This window comes from Oncorhynchus mykiss, chromosome 3 (genome assembly GCF_057628025.1).
Source record: "Oncorhynchus mykiss isolate SJ-2025 chromosome 3, ASM5762802v1, whole genome shotgun sequence".
Classification (NCBI taxonomy): Eukaryota; Metazoa; Chordata; class Actinopteri; order Salmoniformes; family Salmonidae; genus Oncorhynchus; species Oncorhynchus mykiss.
Window position 1 is genome coordinate 85,381,959 of NC_143024.1, and position 16,027 is coordinate 85,397,985.

The 16,027-nt window shown below is 42.1% G+C and overlaps 1 pseudogene across 1 annotated transcript; it reads left to right on the top strand.

The window, feature by feature from the left end:
* Positions 1 to 6,029: 6,029 nt before the first annotated feature.
* Positions 6,030 to 9,397, top strand: LOC149984706 (DCN1-like protein 2; annotated as a pseudogene). The gene is made up of 6 exons (XR_016494855.1): positions 6,030 to 6,469; positions 6,709 to 6,870; positions 7,339 to 7,478; positions 7,904 to 7,986; positions 8,585 to 8,674; positions 9,182 to 9,397. The product of XR_016494855.1 is annotated as a DCN1-like protein 2 (transcript).
* The last annotated feature ends 6,630 nt before the right edge of the window (positions 9,398 to 16,027 follow it).

Below are 16,027 nucleotides of genomic sequence, written 5' to 3' on the forward strand. Positions count from 1 at the left end.
ATTGGTCTCCAGGTGTTCGGCGTTTTAAGACCCTTTTCCGGGATTTGAAACTGACACACAAAATACAATTTTTAACTGCTGAAATTGCAAAGAAACAGCTTATGATCGTAAGGATCCATTTGAAATCATCACAAATCAGAGGTCAGTGTCATAATGAGTCACCTGTTCAGTGATATAGCTGGTATACAAGCTCAGCCATCTCTATATATATACACACTGACTTAGGAACAGCTCGTCTTCACTGGATCTTTACCTTAACATTTGGATGTAGTTGCAGCATTGACTTCAGATCAGTGGTCAGAGGAAACATCACCGTGTGTGTTATACCCCAATCCTTTAATTTATTGTGATTGATGAACTCAGATTGTGGAATCAACCGTAAATTATTACAATACATGCATGTAGTGGAGAGTGTACCGGAGCGCCAAGTCTAGGTCCAAAAGGCTTCTTAACAGCTTCTACCCTCAAGCCATAAGACTCCTGAACCGCTAATCAAAGGGCTACCCAGACCCCTCTTTTACGCTGCTGCTACTCTCTGTTTATTATCTATGCATAGTCACTCTAACTCTACCTGTACCCCCTGTATATAGCCTCGCTATTGTTATTTTACTGCTGCTCTTTAATTATTATTTACTTTTATTTCTAGGTATTTTCTTAACTGTATTGTTGGCAAAGGGCTTGTAAATAAGCATTTCTACTACACCTGCTGTATTAGGCGCATGTGACAAATACATTTTGATTTGCACTGTTTAGAGAAAGACTTTAAAAATAAGAATGTGGTGTTTGTGCATTCCCGAATGAGATGATAATTAATATGTACCTCTGTCTAGTTTTTGGAAAAGTGTCTTATTTTAAATACATTTTACATTTGACTAAATTTAGTCAATTTTCACACCAAATTCTCCTTCTCAGGTCATTTTATTAAAAAAAAAATATTTAGAAAGAAAACGTATTTCATGTTTCTGTACAAAGCCTATATCTGACCTTTTTAACCAGTCTCTCCTTTCTGGGGAGGTTCCCATTGCTTGGAAGGCAGCCACGGTCTGTCCTTTATTCAAAGGGAGAGATCAAGCTGATCCTAACTGTTATAGACCTATTTCTATTTTGCCCTGTTTATCAAAAGTGTTGGAAAAACTGACTGGCTTTCTTGATGTCTATTGTATTCTCTCGGATATGCAATCTGGTTTTCTCTCAGGTTATGGATGTGTCACTGCAACCTTAAAGGTCCTCAATGACCTCAATGACGTCACCATTGATTCTAAGCAATATTGTGCTGCTATTTTCATTGAGTTGGGCAAAGCTTTTGATACGGTAGACCTAGGGTTGCATATTTTGAGGAATATTCAGCGGTGGAAACTGTCCGTGGGAATTAACGGGAATATATGGGAATTAACGGAAATATATGCAAATTAATATAAATACCATTTAAATGTAGATGTTTTTTGCATTATATTTACCATATCATATGGAGACAGAAACATAAACCTTTTACCTTATCATAAGTAGACATCATTTGTTTTAAGGTATGCAGGATGCATACCCATAGAAATAAAAAAAAACTATTTAGTTACGAATTGAACTTTAATTAAATGAGTTGACTCACATGGGATGATTTCACTGAACAACAAAAGAAAGGGAAGATTGTATGATCCCCAATGATCCATCGCATCTCCCAAAAATTGTTTTCAACATACATAAAATGATAGTCTAGAAACTAAAGCTTTGGTTGTCTTCCTCTCAGGATTCCATGTCTTCTCCTTGGACTTTCTCAATGTCCACCTCTTGAACATCAGACTGAGGCCTCATCTTCACTGTCACTTTCCAACCTTGTTGAGGATGGCTCGTTGTCAGGCTCAAAAAAGCCTCAAATGTGCCAAGATGGCTACCAATTTTTCAACCCTTGTATTGGTTAGCCAGTTGCATGCTTTGGTGTGTGTGTTCCCAAACAAGGACCAGTTGCATGCTTTGGTGTGTGTGTTCCCAAACAAGGACCAGTTGCATGCTTTCGTGTGTGTGTTCCCAAACAAGGACCAGTTGCATGCTTTGGTGTGTGTGTTCCCAAACAAGGACCAGTTGCATGCTTTGGTGTGTGTGTTCCCAAACAAGGACCAGTTGCATGCTTTGGTGTGTGTGTTCCCAAACAAGGACCAGTTGCGCTCTGAGGCGGCTGATGTTGGTGGGATTTGGAGGATGATGGAGGCAACAGGGGAAAGAGCCTCAGATCCACAAAGTCCCTTCCACCAGGTGGCTGATGAGATATGTTGGCATATGACTGCCATATGGCATCTCCATCCCAAAGCCCTTGCTTGGTAGTGTACTTTGCAAGACTGCCAAGAACCTTGCCGTCATCCAGGCCAAGGTGGCGAGACGCGGTAGTGATGACACAATAGGCCTTGTTGATCTCTGCACCAGACAGGATGCTCTTGCCAGCATACTTGGGGTCCAACATGTACGCTGCAGCGTGTATGGGCTTCAGGCAGAAGTCTTCACGCTTTTTGATGTATTTCAGAACTGCAGTTTTCTCTGCTTGGAGCAACAGTGAAGTAAGCAGGGCAGAATGTATTTATTCTCTTACATCTGCAAGCAGAGTCTGAACATCAGACAGGATGGCATTGTCTCCCTCAATCCGTGCAATGGCTACCGCTATAGGTTTCAGGCTGCTTACCACTCTCTCCCAAAATACATCATCCAGGAGGATCCGCCTGATGGGGCTGGCCATTTCATTTCAAACAGGATGACAACACCACCCCAAAAGGTGTTGCTGGGCAGCTTCAATGTGGTGCTCTTATTCTTCTCACTTTGCTTGGTGAGGTAGATTGCTGCTATAACTTGATGACCCTTCACATACCTAACCATTTCCTTGGCTCTCTTGTAGAGTGTATCTATTGTTTTCAGTGCCATGATGTCCTTGAGGAGCAGATTCAAGGCATGAGCAGCCAATGGGTGTGATGTGAGGGTAGGACTCCTCCACTTTAGACCAAGCAGCCTTCATGTTCGCAGCATTGTCTGTCACCAGTGCAAATACCTGCTGTGGCCCAAGATCGTTAAAAACTGCCTTCAGCTCATCTGCAATGTAGAGATACTGGTTGAGGGGTGGAGATCATATAGTTAATTATTCCTTGCCCACGAACATTCGAACACCCATCAGAGATGATTGCAATACAGTCTGCTTTCTCTATGATTTGCTTGACCTTCACTTGAACTATGTTGAACTGCATCCAGCAAATGAGTAGATAAAGCATGTCTGTTTGGAGGGGTGTATGCTGGGCAAAGAACATTCATAAATCTCTTCCAATACACATTGCCTGTGAGCATCAGAGGTGAACCAGTTGCATACACAGCTCAAGCAAGACAATCATCAGCATTTGTCTGACTACGTTCCTCCATTGAGTCAAAAAAACTTCTGATTCCAGGAGGACCATGGGCTGTTGCTATTGATAAGGTGTCTGATTCATCATTTTCACCTCTAATAGAAGTAGAGGGACTTTTTGTCAGAGGTTGCTTGTTTTGAGTGCTGAGGGAACTTCATGCACTTGGCCAGATGATTCTGCATCTTTGTTGCATTCTTCACATATGATTTGGCACAATATTTGCAAATGTACACAGCTCTCAATTGTGCATCTGTAGAAGTTTGTGGATTTTAGGTGACAAGCCAAATTTCTTCAGCCTCCTGAGGTTGAAGAGTGCTGTTGCGACTTCTTCACCACGCTGTCTGTGTGAGTGGACCATTTCAGTTTGTCCGTGATGTGTACGCCAAGGAACTTAACTGTCCACCTTCTCCACTGCTGTCCCGTCGATGTGGATAGGGGGGTGCTCCCTCTGCTGTTTCCTGAAGTCCACCATCATTTCCTTTGTTTTGTTGATGTTGAGTGAGAAGTTGTTTTCCTGACACTACACCTCCTCCCTATAGGCTGTCTCGTCCTTGTTGGTGATCAAGCCTACTACTGTTGTGTTGTCTGCAAACTTGATGATTGAGTTGGAGGCGTGCATGGCCACACAGTCATGGGTGAACAGGGAGTACAGGAGGGGGCTGAGCATGCACCCTTGTGGGGCCCCAGTGTTGAGGATCAGCGAAGTGGAGATGTTATATCCTTGCCACAGAGAAGGAAAGCCCACAGTCCTTGGTAGCGGGCCGCGTCTGTGTCACTGTATTATCCTCAAAGGTGTTTAGTTTGTCTGGAAGCAAGACGTCGGTGTCCGTGACATGGCTGATTTTCTTTTTGTAGTCCGTGATTGTCTTTAGACCCTGCCACATACGTCTCGTGTCTGAGCCGTTGAATTGCGACTCCACTTTGTCCCTATACTGACATTATGCTTGTTTTATTGCCTTGCGGAGGGAATAACTACACTGTTTGTATTCGGCCATAGTCCCGGTCATCTTTCCATGGTTAAATGCGGTGGTTCACACTTTCAGTTTTGCACGAATGCCGCCATCTATCCACGGTTTCTGGTTAGGGTAGGTTTTAACAGTCACAGTGGGTACATCATCTCCTATGCACTTTCTTATAAACTCACTCACCAAATCAGCGTATAAATCTATATTATTCTCTGAGGCTACCCGGAACATGTCACAGGTACATCCTGTTTGAGTTTCTTCCTATAGGAGGGGAGAAGCAAAATGGAGTCGTGGTCAGATTTGCCAAACGGAGGGCGGTGGAGGGCTTTGTATGCATCGCGGAAGTTAGAGTAGCGGTGATCCAGTGTTTTGCCAGCCCGGGTACTACAATCAATATGCTGATAGAATTTAGGTAGCCTTATCCTCAAATTTGCTTTGTTTAAATCCCCAGCTACAATAAATGCAGCCTCCGGATATATGGTTTCCAGTTTGCATAGAGTCCAGTGAAGTTCTTTAGGGCCGCCATGGTATCGGCTTGAGAGGGGGATATACATGGCTGTGACAATAACCATTGAGAGGAGGATGTGGTTGCTTGTGGAGGGAGAGCAGTGTGGGTGGTAGGTAGATCATCCAAAGTGACACTGATTGGTTGCTCTAGCTCATCACTTCTTGACTAAAAGAAAGCTAGATTTAGAAATGAGTTCGACCTTGCCATATGTCAACAGCTGAAAAGCCTTCATTAACATACTCCGAGATAGCAAGACATTCAGTTGTCACTGAATGAAGTAGCCTACCCATCCCCATTTACAATTTCCTTTATCAAGTAAATAAATTATACTATAGCACATTCAATGACATTATTATTGTAGACTACAGGCTACTCCTGTATCTACCTTGTACAATACCGTAATCATTGAATGACGTAGCGTACCCATCCACATTTACAATTTCATGTATCAATTATATAAATAATACAAGCACACGCAGTTACATTATTGTAGAATAGGCTACTCCTGTATGCGCACTATATTAGGATACCGTTCTGATTTTATTGATCTTGTCAGGCATGATTTTAAGGTCTTTGATCGAAGCTGTATGTCGTACCTTGTTCCGTTCTTCAGTGAAAGGTAGGTATGTATCCCCCATTCAATTCAGTTTGAGTGTGAATGTGTAGGCCTAGTGACAGTGGAAAAATAAACCCATAGCTCTTGTACACAATGGCATGTAGGGGTAGTGTATTACAATGTAAAATATGTATATATCCTATAGCACCACTTGTGTATATTATCATTTACAATTGAATCCATCCATGAAATAAATAATACTAGCACATCAAATGACGTTATTGTACACTAGCCTACTCCCCTATCGACACAGTAAATAATATTGCCTACGTGCTTTCAACAATACGTTATCAACAAAAAGTAATTATTTTCAAATAAACCACATTTCCTCAATCGGATCAAGGACATCTTGGTAATTATTTTCATTGTCTCTAAGGAAACTATCTGGGGCAGACACTCTTGAAAATCGCGTCTACCGCTTGTAAAAAAAATAACTATTTCATATCTATCTATATATATGTGTATATATATATTAAACTGAATTGTTATATATATACAGATGCCCCAAATGCTGGGGATCTTCTGGGATGCACAGCACATCCTCGGTGCTTACCCATCGTTCTCCACTCTCAGAATAGTTCTAAGTCTGCCTTGCAAAGTATTGCCCACATCTCATCATCATACAAAGTGAGTGTCTGTCTATGACCATCTACCCTTGTTTCTGCATGACCTCGGCCTGAATGTCTATGGATGTGTGTGTGTCCCTGTGTATCCTGGTGTGCGTCTCAATGTGTGTGTGATCATGTTTTCGGTGCTGCCTTGCCTGTCTGTGTCTGACAGTCCTGTCTCCGTACAGCATAAGCTGAAGTCTTTGCAGAGAGACAAGGTCCAGCAGTTCATGTCCTTCACGCAGGCGGGGGAGAAGACTGCCTCTTACTGCCTGACCCAGAATGACTGGAAACTAGAGGTGGTCACAGACAACTACTTCCAGAACCAGACCTCTACTATAAGGAATCCATGCAATCTTCTGTGGAGAAGAAACTGGAACAGCTCTACAACTGCTACAAAGGCAAGTGGGAGAAGTTCTGGAGGAATAGAGCACGCGGAGATTGTGTGTGTCAAAGATTGTGTGTCTGTTATGGTTTCGCAAGTGTGTGTGTATTATGTATTTGTGGTGTTATGCCTTGTATTGCTTATCTTGTTCACCAGAAGAGTAAATGTGTGTTTGTGGTCTCTCAGATCCCTACGATAGTGATTTCTGGACTGTGTGTGTTTATTAAGCGTTTATATACAGATGTATTTCCACAGATCCCCAGGATGAGAATAAGATTGGCATCGACAGCAGTTCTGCGATGACCTCACCCTGGACCCGACCTGCATCAGAGTCCTGGTGGTGGCGTGGAAGTTCTGGGCCACCACCCAGTGCGAGTTCAGCAAGAAGGAGTTCCTTGACGGCATGTCTGAACTGGGGTGAGCGCGTGGTGATGTCATCACTCTGCGACGCAGCTCATTTTGTGGGCATGACAGTGTGATATTGGTTATAGCCAGAGCATGTTTTTGTGGGGTTGTTAGTGTTTATTCCCATGGTGAGGTGAGGTGCTATATTTTGACTAAGTCAATATTTTCATTATTAATACTGTGTCTTCATGTTTGGTATGAAGCCAAGTCAGCATAGGTCACCTCTGAGTCCTACGGAAACTTGTTTTTAAATGGATATTGAAAATGAGTGTTCTTATTGGACAACTTTTGCTACAAAAGGTTATCCTGTTTGTGCCCACAGAACATAGCCCTGGGGAACACAAATGATGGGTAGTAGATCATAGCACAAGAACAGTTTAGGAACCTCCTGGATTAGATGAGGTTTGTGTGTGGGTGTTTGTGGTATGCTTTTGATAGAGATATCCACTGACTTGCCCACTCTGTTTCTCTTCTCTCCAGGTGCGACAGCCCAGAGAAGCTGAAGGCTCTTCTTCCCAGATTAGAACAGGAGCTGAAAGACAGCGTAAAGTTCAAGGACTTCTACCAGTTCACGTTCAATTTTGCCAAGAACCCAAGAACCCTTCTGTCCAGGGTTCTTGGCAAAATTGAACGTGAACTCGTAGAAGTCCTTGAAGCTGTCTTTCAGCTCCTGTTCTAATAAGCACAGATGAGTTGGTTACATCAGTGTTCACAAGAGTTACTGTACTGTAATTGCATCAGTGTTTCTCAACTCTGGTTTTGAGGACATCGAAGGGTGGTGCCCAGGCTTTTGTTTCAACCAAGTGAGAACACACCTGATTTATTTTATTTTTTTTACCTTTATTTAACTAGGCAAGTCAGTTAAGAACAAATTCTTATTTTCAATGATGGCCTAGTGGGTTAACTGCCTGTTCAGGGGCAGAACAACAGATTTGTACCTTGTCAGCTCTGGGATTTGAACTTGCAACCTTCCGGTTACTAGTCCAACGCTCTAACCACTAGGCTACCAGTGAGATAGCAACGTGTGATTCTTGCTGTGTTTCAGATCTAGAGATGGCTGTGGCCTACTGGAACCTGGTACTGACAGATCATTTTAAGTTCCTGGGCCTCTGGAACAGTTTCCTATTGGTGAGTGAGTAATGCTATGCATCCCTATCTAACATTACATTTGATGCTATTTGTTAGGTACATCCTGTGTCTTGTTTTCTACTGTGCAATTGTTGTGGAAATTCTTACACAGGGACACTCGAAGGCAATCTTAAATGAATCATTGTTTTTTGTCAGCTCGCTGGAGAGGTTCCAACAAACTTAATGCACCATAGTGAACGTCTGACAGAAGCTCTGCTTGGGCAGTCCCAGCAGTTGTCTTATATACGGCTATACACAGACAAGTTATATTTGCATGATTTAGCATAATGAATGAATCATTACCATGTTGTTTCATTCATGTGACCAACCAATACTGGTTCATAACATGTAACTGACCAATACCTCACGAGGCTTCTTCTCTCTAAGCTGACACCTTGAAACTGAGATATCTTATGTTCTCAAAACAAGGTTCTGGACGTACTGACAAATTTCAGCTACTGATAGTGAGGATTCGTTCAGTCATTCACTTGCATGAACACAGAAATTTGTTCATAGAAAAGCACATAAATAGAACACAGAAATTAGTATTAAGAAAAGCACATGTATACAATTTCTGCTTTTCTCGTGTTTTACGTAGGAACACCACAAAAGGTCGAGTCCCAAAGACACGTGGAACTTACTCTTGGATTTTGGCAACATAATCGCAGATTATGTTACGACGAGGAGGGTGAGTTTAAAACCCTTGGTTACCTGGAGTGTATTTGGTAGGGCTCAGAGTAGTCATGGTTCATTGCTGTCTGCAAAAGTGCTGTGCAACATTGCCCTCAACTGAATATACACAATGGCAGAATGCAGTAGTCATCAACCCTGGACCTGGAAAGCTACTGAGTGGGCAGGCTTTTGTTCTAGCTCAGCACCAATACACCTGATTCAGCTAATCAAGGTTCTGATGAGCTGTAAATTAGATGAATCAGGTGATTCAGTACTGGGCCGAAACAAAAGCCTGCAGACCCTGTAGCTCTCCTGGACCAGGTTTAGTGACCACTGCTCTAGATGATCCAGAATGAAGTTGCTCTTAGACACTGATTTAAGGTCAGTTTTGCCTTTTCCCCCAATGCTGACAGTTAAGTTGTAGAGAGAGCCTGCTTTTCTCAGATCTGTGCTTAGGGCAACTTCTACCTGTAGCAAGACAGTCAGTAAAATGCCCTCTAATCATATGTTTCCTTCCTATCAGGGGCATGGCCAGTTCTCATAGACGACTTTGTGGAATTCACCGGGCCGATCGTAACGGAATCCAAACGCAAAACCCACTAATAACAACCCAGCTCTTGGAAGAGGGGTATAACTTTGTAGGATTTTAAAAATAATTTAAGAGAAAACAGTGAAACACTTGAAACCTGTGACACTGCACAATTATCAGGTAACCACCTATCAGGGAGGAGTGAGAGGAAAACACAGGAAATCAACTCTGAGTTTTATTGTTCTTGTTTGATGACAATCGCCATGTGCACGTTGCTAGCTGGTGACTCCAGCAGTACATGTCCCAGAGGCCTTGCGAATATCATTGTTCCAGACGATGCCCCCTTTGGAATCTCAGTATTCCAGGACAGAATAAGAGAAAAGGAGAGAGCTACATCCCCTGGCACAGCCACGGTCTCTCTCTCGCTCTTTCTGTCTTGGAGAAATGACGAAACATAGTCACAAATGAATGCACAGTAGGGCAGGGCTGCTCTTTCTGGACCGCAAAGGGCAGAAATACTATTATTTTCTACCTGGTCGTGTTGGGGGGGGGGGGGGTTATATAAAATAACAAAAATCAGGTCTTCAAGGGCTGCATTGTCTGCCGGCCAATTAATGACACAAATTGATCAATTAAATGCAAGGCATGAATTAAGAGCAGGACTGTGGCATTGCCGCAGGGAGTAGGGGTGCTGAGGGTGCTGGAAAATCAGAATACCATTTTTTTTTAAAGTAGTGCACTGGGCCTTTACTAGTATTAGCAGACCGATATAGACGTCTGTAGCATGAGCAACAACAAAAAAATCAGTATCTCTGCTTTGGCAAAAAAATGTAGTTGTATAATTAAGAACAGTATCTTGCAGGATTCAATAGTTGGAATTGTAAGCTGTTGCCTTGTGCCTTTTTCTATGATTGTCATTCTAATGGAATCCAGAAATCAACAAAACCCTGTCCTCAAACACTTATATCAAAAGGTGAAGGGTTATGGGCAAAGACACAAAACATCCACATCACATTAATGATTTTTCTTGATCAAATGACATGGAAAACAACCAGTTTTTGTGCAGTATTAATTGACCATCCTTACAAACCACTTAATGTAAATGTACATGACTGTATTGTACATAGGCTGGTCATCTAGGTTTGTACCGGTAGACTTTCCATCACCATGAAGAAAAACAATGACCAATACAGTAACTGAGTACACGGAGACATCAAGTGGCTTGTGAGGATGTGATGTGGCTCAGTTGGTAGAGAATAGCGTTTGCAATGCTAGAGTTGTGGGTTGGATTCCCATGGGGGACCAGTACAAGAACAGTATGAAAATGTATGGTAAGTTGCTCTGGATAAGAGTCTATGGAAAAGGAATGAATAGACCATTGCAGTGTTCACATAGAAATAAGTTGCATTTGCAAAGTATTTCAAGAAACTGGAAAACATATCAATCAAGTACTTTTATATTCAGATTAACTGTTTTTTACAGAATTGTCAGACTGAAGTTACAAATGCTGGTAAACACTCAAATGTTCACAAAAGTGGAGTACTGGGCCTTTACTAGTCCTGTATTAGCGTACCAATCTAGACATCTTTAACGCCGGCAATTCCCCCCATCCCCACCCCCAAACTACTTTCTGCAGCTATGGACTGTGGCCCAAGAGGACCGTGAGTTGTGTACTTCTGCATTACATCATTCCAACACTCCAAAGACAAAACCACCAAGCAATACTAGGGGGCGCTGTGTGTCCGTCCGCATGTTGAGAGAGAGAGCGCAATCCATTCCGTATTAATGCCTTTGTGAACAAGCAATACTAAGGGGCGCTGTGTGTCCGTCCGCATGTTGAGAGAGAGAGCGCAATCCATTCCGTATTAATGCCTTTGTGAACAAGCAATACTAAGGGGCGCTGTGTGTCCGTCCGCATGTTGAGAGAGAGAGCGCAATCCATTCCGTATTAATGCCTTTGTGAACAAGCAATACTTACACGTTGACATTCACCAGTCATACAGGTATGTTTAGTTTGGAAAGGAATGTTGAATAAACCATGTTTTGCTGTAATGTGATGACTCAGTCTCCTATAGGTTTTAGTGACGTCTCTATTGCTATTACGAACCTGTTTTAACGTTTCACCCTACTGAACACAATGTGGTGGGAAAAGTACCCAATTGTAATGCTTGAGTAAAAGTAAAGATACCTTTAACAGAAAATGACTCAAGTCAAAGTGAAAGTCACCCAGTAAAATACTACTTGAGTAAAAATCTAAATGTATATTTTTTTAAATATACTTAACTATCAAAAGTAAATGTAATTGATAAAATATAGAGTAGTATCAAAAGTAAAAAATATTTTCAAATTTATTATATTAGGCAAACCAGACGGCACCATTTTTGTTTTTTTTAATTTACGGATAGTCGGGCACACAACACTCAGACATTATTTACAAATTAAGCATGTGTGTTTAGTGAGTCCGCCAGATCAGTTTGTTTTTTTGCCCTAGCACTACACAGCTGATTCAATGAATCAAAGCTTGATGATGAGTTGGTTATTTGAATCAGCTGTGTAGTGCTAGGCTAGGGCAAAAAAATAAACGTGCATCCGGTGGGGCACAGGACCGAGTTTGGGAGGGCTGCTACAGAGTACCACCAAATGAGTCATAATACCCATAAAACCTAGTGGTCTAACATGGAAAAGGTTCCAATCGTTTTTCCACCATACATTTTTCACTTTAAATGGACAATTATGTGAACTGTCTTGTGCAAGTTTTAAATGGACACAATACCTGCGTGCAAAGGTGTCAGCTAGAGATGACATGCAGGAGCTTGCAGGGATTTACAGTTTTGCATGATGTCTACTTTGATGCTAATTAGCATTTTTGAATCAGAGTAAATGGGGCTGAATATATTGATGTCACCTGGTCCGAGAGAGATTTACATGGTTGTCTAAATGTCATGCCAGGGCAAGCCTACATGAAACAGCCCTTATTCTAGGTGTTTCTAAAATCTCCTATGGAACCATTTTCCTGTTTGACTGCTAGGTTTTATGGGTATTATGACACCTACACACTGTGGGGCTCTATGGAAGCGTGGAAAATAGGCCAGTCTTTTGTGTGTAAATCCATAACATTAACATAAAGGCTCATCACTGGCATCGGTTGTTACCAGGATGGAAAGCGAAACAAGCACTCTATTTAGACAACAACAAAAAGTCTCACCTGATCACAGTTGCCACTTTAAAGCTTGTGATGTTCAAACGCCCTCGAGATCATACAATAGATAGGCCTAGAGTGGTGAATTACAGCAGTAGACTTTAGGCCTACGGTATAGGTTGAATGTAGAATTTACTGAAGGTATCCATTTACCTGAGGTATTAGTATTTGTGTTTTATGGATCCCCATTAGTTCCTGCCAAAGCAGCAGCTACTCTTCCTGGGGTTTATTATGGATCCCCAGTAGTTCCTGCCAAGGCAGCAGCTACTCTTCCTGGGGTTTATTATGGATCCCCATTAGTTCCTGCCAAGGCAGCAGATACTCTTCCTGGGGTTTATTATGGATCCCCATTAGTTCCTGCCAAAGCAGCAGCTTCTCTTCCTGGGGTTTATTATGGATCCCCAGTAGTTCCTGCCAAAGCAGCAGCTACTCTTCCTGGGGTTTATTATGGATCCCCAGTAGTTCCTGCCAAAGCAGCAGCTACTCTTCCTGGGGTTTATTATGGATCCCCAGTAGTTCCTGCCAAAGCAGCAGCTACTCTTCCTGGGGTTTATTATGGATCCCCAGTAGTTCCTGCCAAAGCAGCAGCTACTCTTCCTGGGGTTTATTATGGATCCCCATTAGTTCCTGCCAAAGCAGCAGCTACTCTTCCTGGCGTCCAGCAAAATTAAGACAGTTTATACAATTTTAAAAACATTACAATGCATTCACAGATTTCACAACACACTGTGTGTCCTTAGGCCCCTACTCGACCACTACCACATATCTACAGTACTAAATCCATGTGTATGTATAGTGTGTGTGTGTGTGTGTGTGTATACATGTGTCTGTGCCAGTGCCAATGCCATTGTTGCTTCACAGTCCCCGCTGTTCCATAAGGTGTTTTTTTAATCTGTTTTTGAAATCTAATTTTACTGCTTGTGTCAGTTACTTGATGTGGAATAGAGTTCCATGTAGTCATGGCTCTATGTAATACTGTGTGCCTCCAATAGTCTGTTCTGGACTTTGGGACTGTGAAGAGACCTCTTGTGGCATGTATTGTGGGGTATGCATGGGTGTCCGAGCTGTGTGCCAGTAGTTTAGACAGACAGCTCAGTGCATTCAACATGTCAATACCTCTCATAAATAAAAGTAGTGATGTCATCCCTAAGTTTGCTTATCTTGCCAATGAAAAAGTAATTAAAGTAGTTGGCAATATCAGTGGGATTTGTGATCTGATTCAATGAATGATGGAGGCGAGTTGACTTTTTTCCCCAAAATGTAATTTAAGGTGCCCCAAAACTTTTAAAAATCATTCTTTACATAATTTATTTGTTTCATAGTATAGTTTATTTGTATTTAGCTTAGTCTCATGATTTATTAATTTGCAGTACGTTTGCCAATCAGTTGGGCCGCCAGACTTACAGTAATTGCCATACCTTTTGCCTCATCCCTCTCAACCATGTAATTTTTCAATTCCTCATCAATCCAAGGGGATTTAACCGTTTTTACAATAATTGTCTTAATGGGTGCGTGCTTATTAGTAACTGGAATGGGCAATTTTATAAATGTGTCAAGTGCAGCGTGCGGATGCTCCTCATTAACGATATCATAACCGCCATCGATAAGCGACAGTACTGTGCAGCCATCTTCATCGACCTGGCCAAGGCTTTCGACTCTGTCAATCACCACATTCTTATCGGTAGACTCCACAGCCTTGGTTTCTCTAATGACTGTCTTGCCTGGTTCACTAACTACTTCTCAGATAGAGTTCGGTGTGTCAAATCGGAGGGCATGTTGTCCGGACCTCTGGCAGTCTCTATGGGGGTGCCACAGGGTTCAATTCTCGGGCCGACTTTTCTCTGTATATATCAATGATGTCACTCTTGTTGTAGGGGATTCTTTGACCCACCTCTACGCAGACGACACCATTCTGTATACTTCTGGCCCTTCTTTGGACACTGTGTTAACAAATCTCCAAATGAGCTTCAATGCCATACAACACTCCTTCCGTGGCCTCCAACTGCTCTTAAACGCTAGTAAAACGAAGTGCATGCTCTTCAACCGATCGCTGCCCGCACCCGCCCGCCCGACTAGCATCACTGCTCTGGACAGTTCTGACTTAGAATATGTGGACAACTACAAATACCTAGGTGTCTGGCTAGACTGTAAACTCTCCTTCCAGACTCACATTAAGCATCTCCAATCCAAAGTTAAATCTAGAATCGGCTTCCTATTTCGCAACAACCTGTATGCTCTCATTGGCTGGTCTTCGCTACATATTCGTCGCCAAACCCACTGGCTCCAGGTTATCGATAAGTCTTTGCTATGTAAAGCCCCGCCTTAACTCAACTCACTGGTCACCATAGCAACACCCACCCGTAGCATGCGCTCCAACAGGTATATTTCACTGGTCATCCCCAAAGCCAACATTGCCTTTGGCCGCCTTTCCTTCCAGTTCTCTGCTGCCAATGACTGGAACAATTGCAAAAATCACTGAAGTTGGAGACTTATATCTCCCTCACTAACTTTAAGCGTCAGCTGTCAGAGCAGCTTACCGATCGCTGCAGCTGTACACAGCCCATGTGTAAATAGCCCATCCTACCAACTACCTACCTCATCCCCATTTTGGTTTTTCTGCTCTTTTGCACACCAGTATTTCTACTTGCACATCCTCATCTGCACATACTGTATATCACTCCAGTGTAAATTGCTAAATTGTTATTACTTTGTCACTCGGCCTTACCTCCTTACTTCATTTGCACACACTGCATACAGATTTTTCTATTGTGTTATTGACTGTATGTTTGTTTATCCCATGTGTAACTGTGTTTTTGTCGCACTGCTTTGCTTTATCTTGGCCAGGTCGCAGTTGTAAATGAGAACTTGTTCTCAACTAGCCTACCTGATTAAATAAAGGTGACATAAATAATTACACACCTCAGACCAACAAATATTATTTACATCATCAACATATGAATCACTGCAAAACTTCTTGTATGACCTCTTATACACTATACTAGGCCCAGCCTTTGGAACTTTGGTTTTCCTAGATATGGCTATTATATTGTGATCACCACATATGGATATGGATTTGTATACTGCTTTAAAGCTAATTTCTGCAGCTTTAGTAAAGATGTGATCAATACATGTTGATGATTTAATTAATGTGCTGTTTGTAACTACCCTGGTTAGATTGACTGACGACCTGAACCAGGTTGGAGGCACTGGTTAGAGTTTGACATTTTTTCTTGAGTGGGCAGCTTGATGAGAGCCAGTCAATATTTAAATCACCCAGAAAATATACTTCTCTGTTTATCACATACATTATCAAGCATTTCACACATGTTATCCAGATACTGACTGTTAGCAAATGGTGGTCTATAGCATCTTCCCAAAAGAATGGGCTTTAGGTGAGGCAGATGAACCTGTAGCCATATTACTTCAACAGTATTTAACATTAGATTGTCTCTAAGCTTTACAGGAACATGGATCTGAATATAGACCGCAACACCGCCCCCGTTGGCATTTCTGTCTTTTCGGTAGATGTTATAACCATGTATTGCTACCACTGTATCATTAAACATATTATATAAGTGAGTTTCAGAGATAGTCAGAATATGAATGTCATATGTTACAAGCAAGTTATTGACTTCATGGAC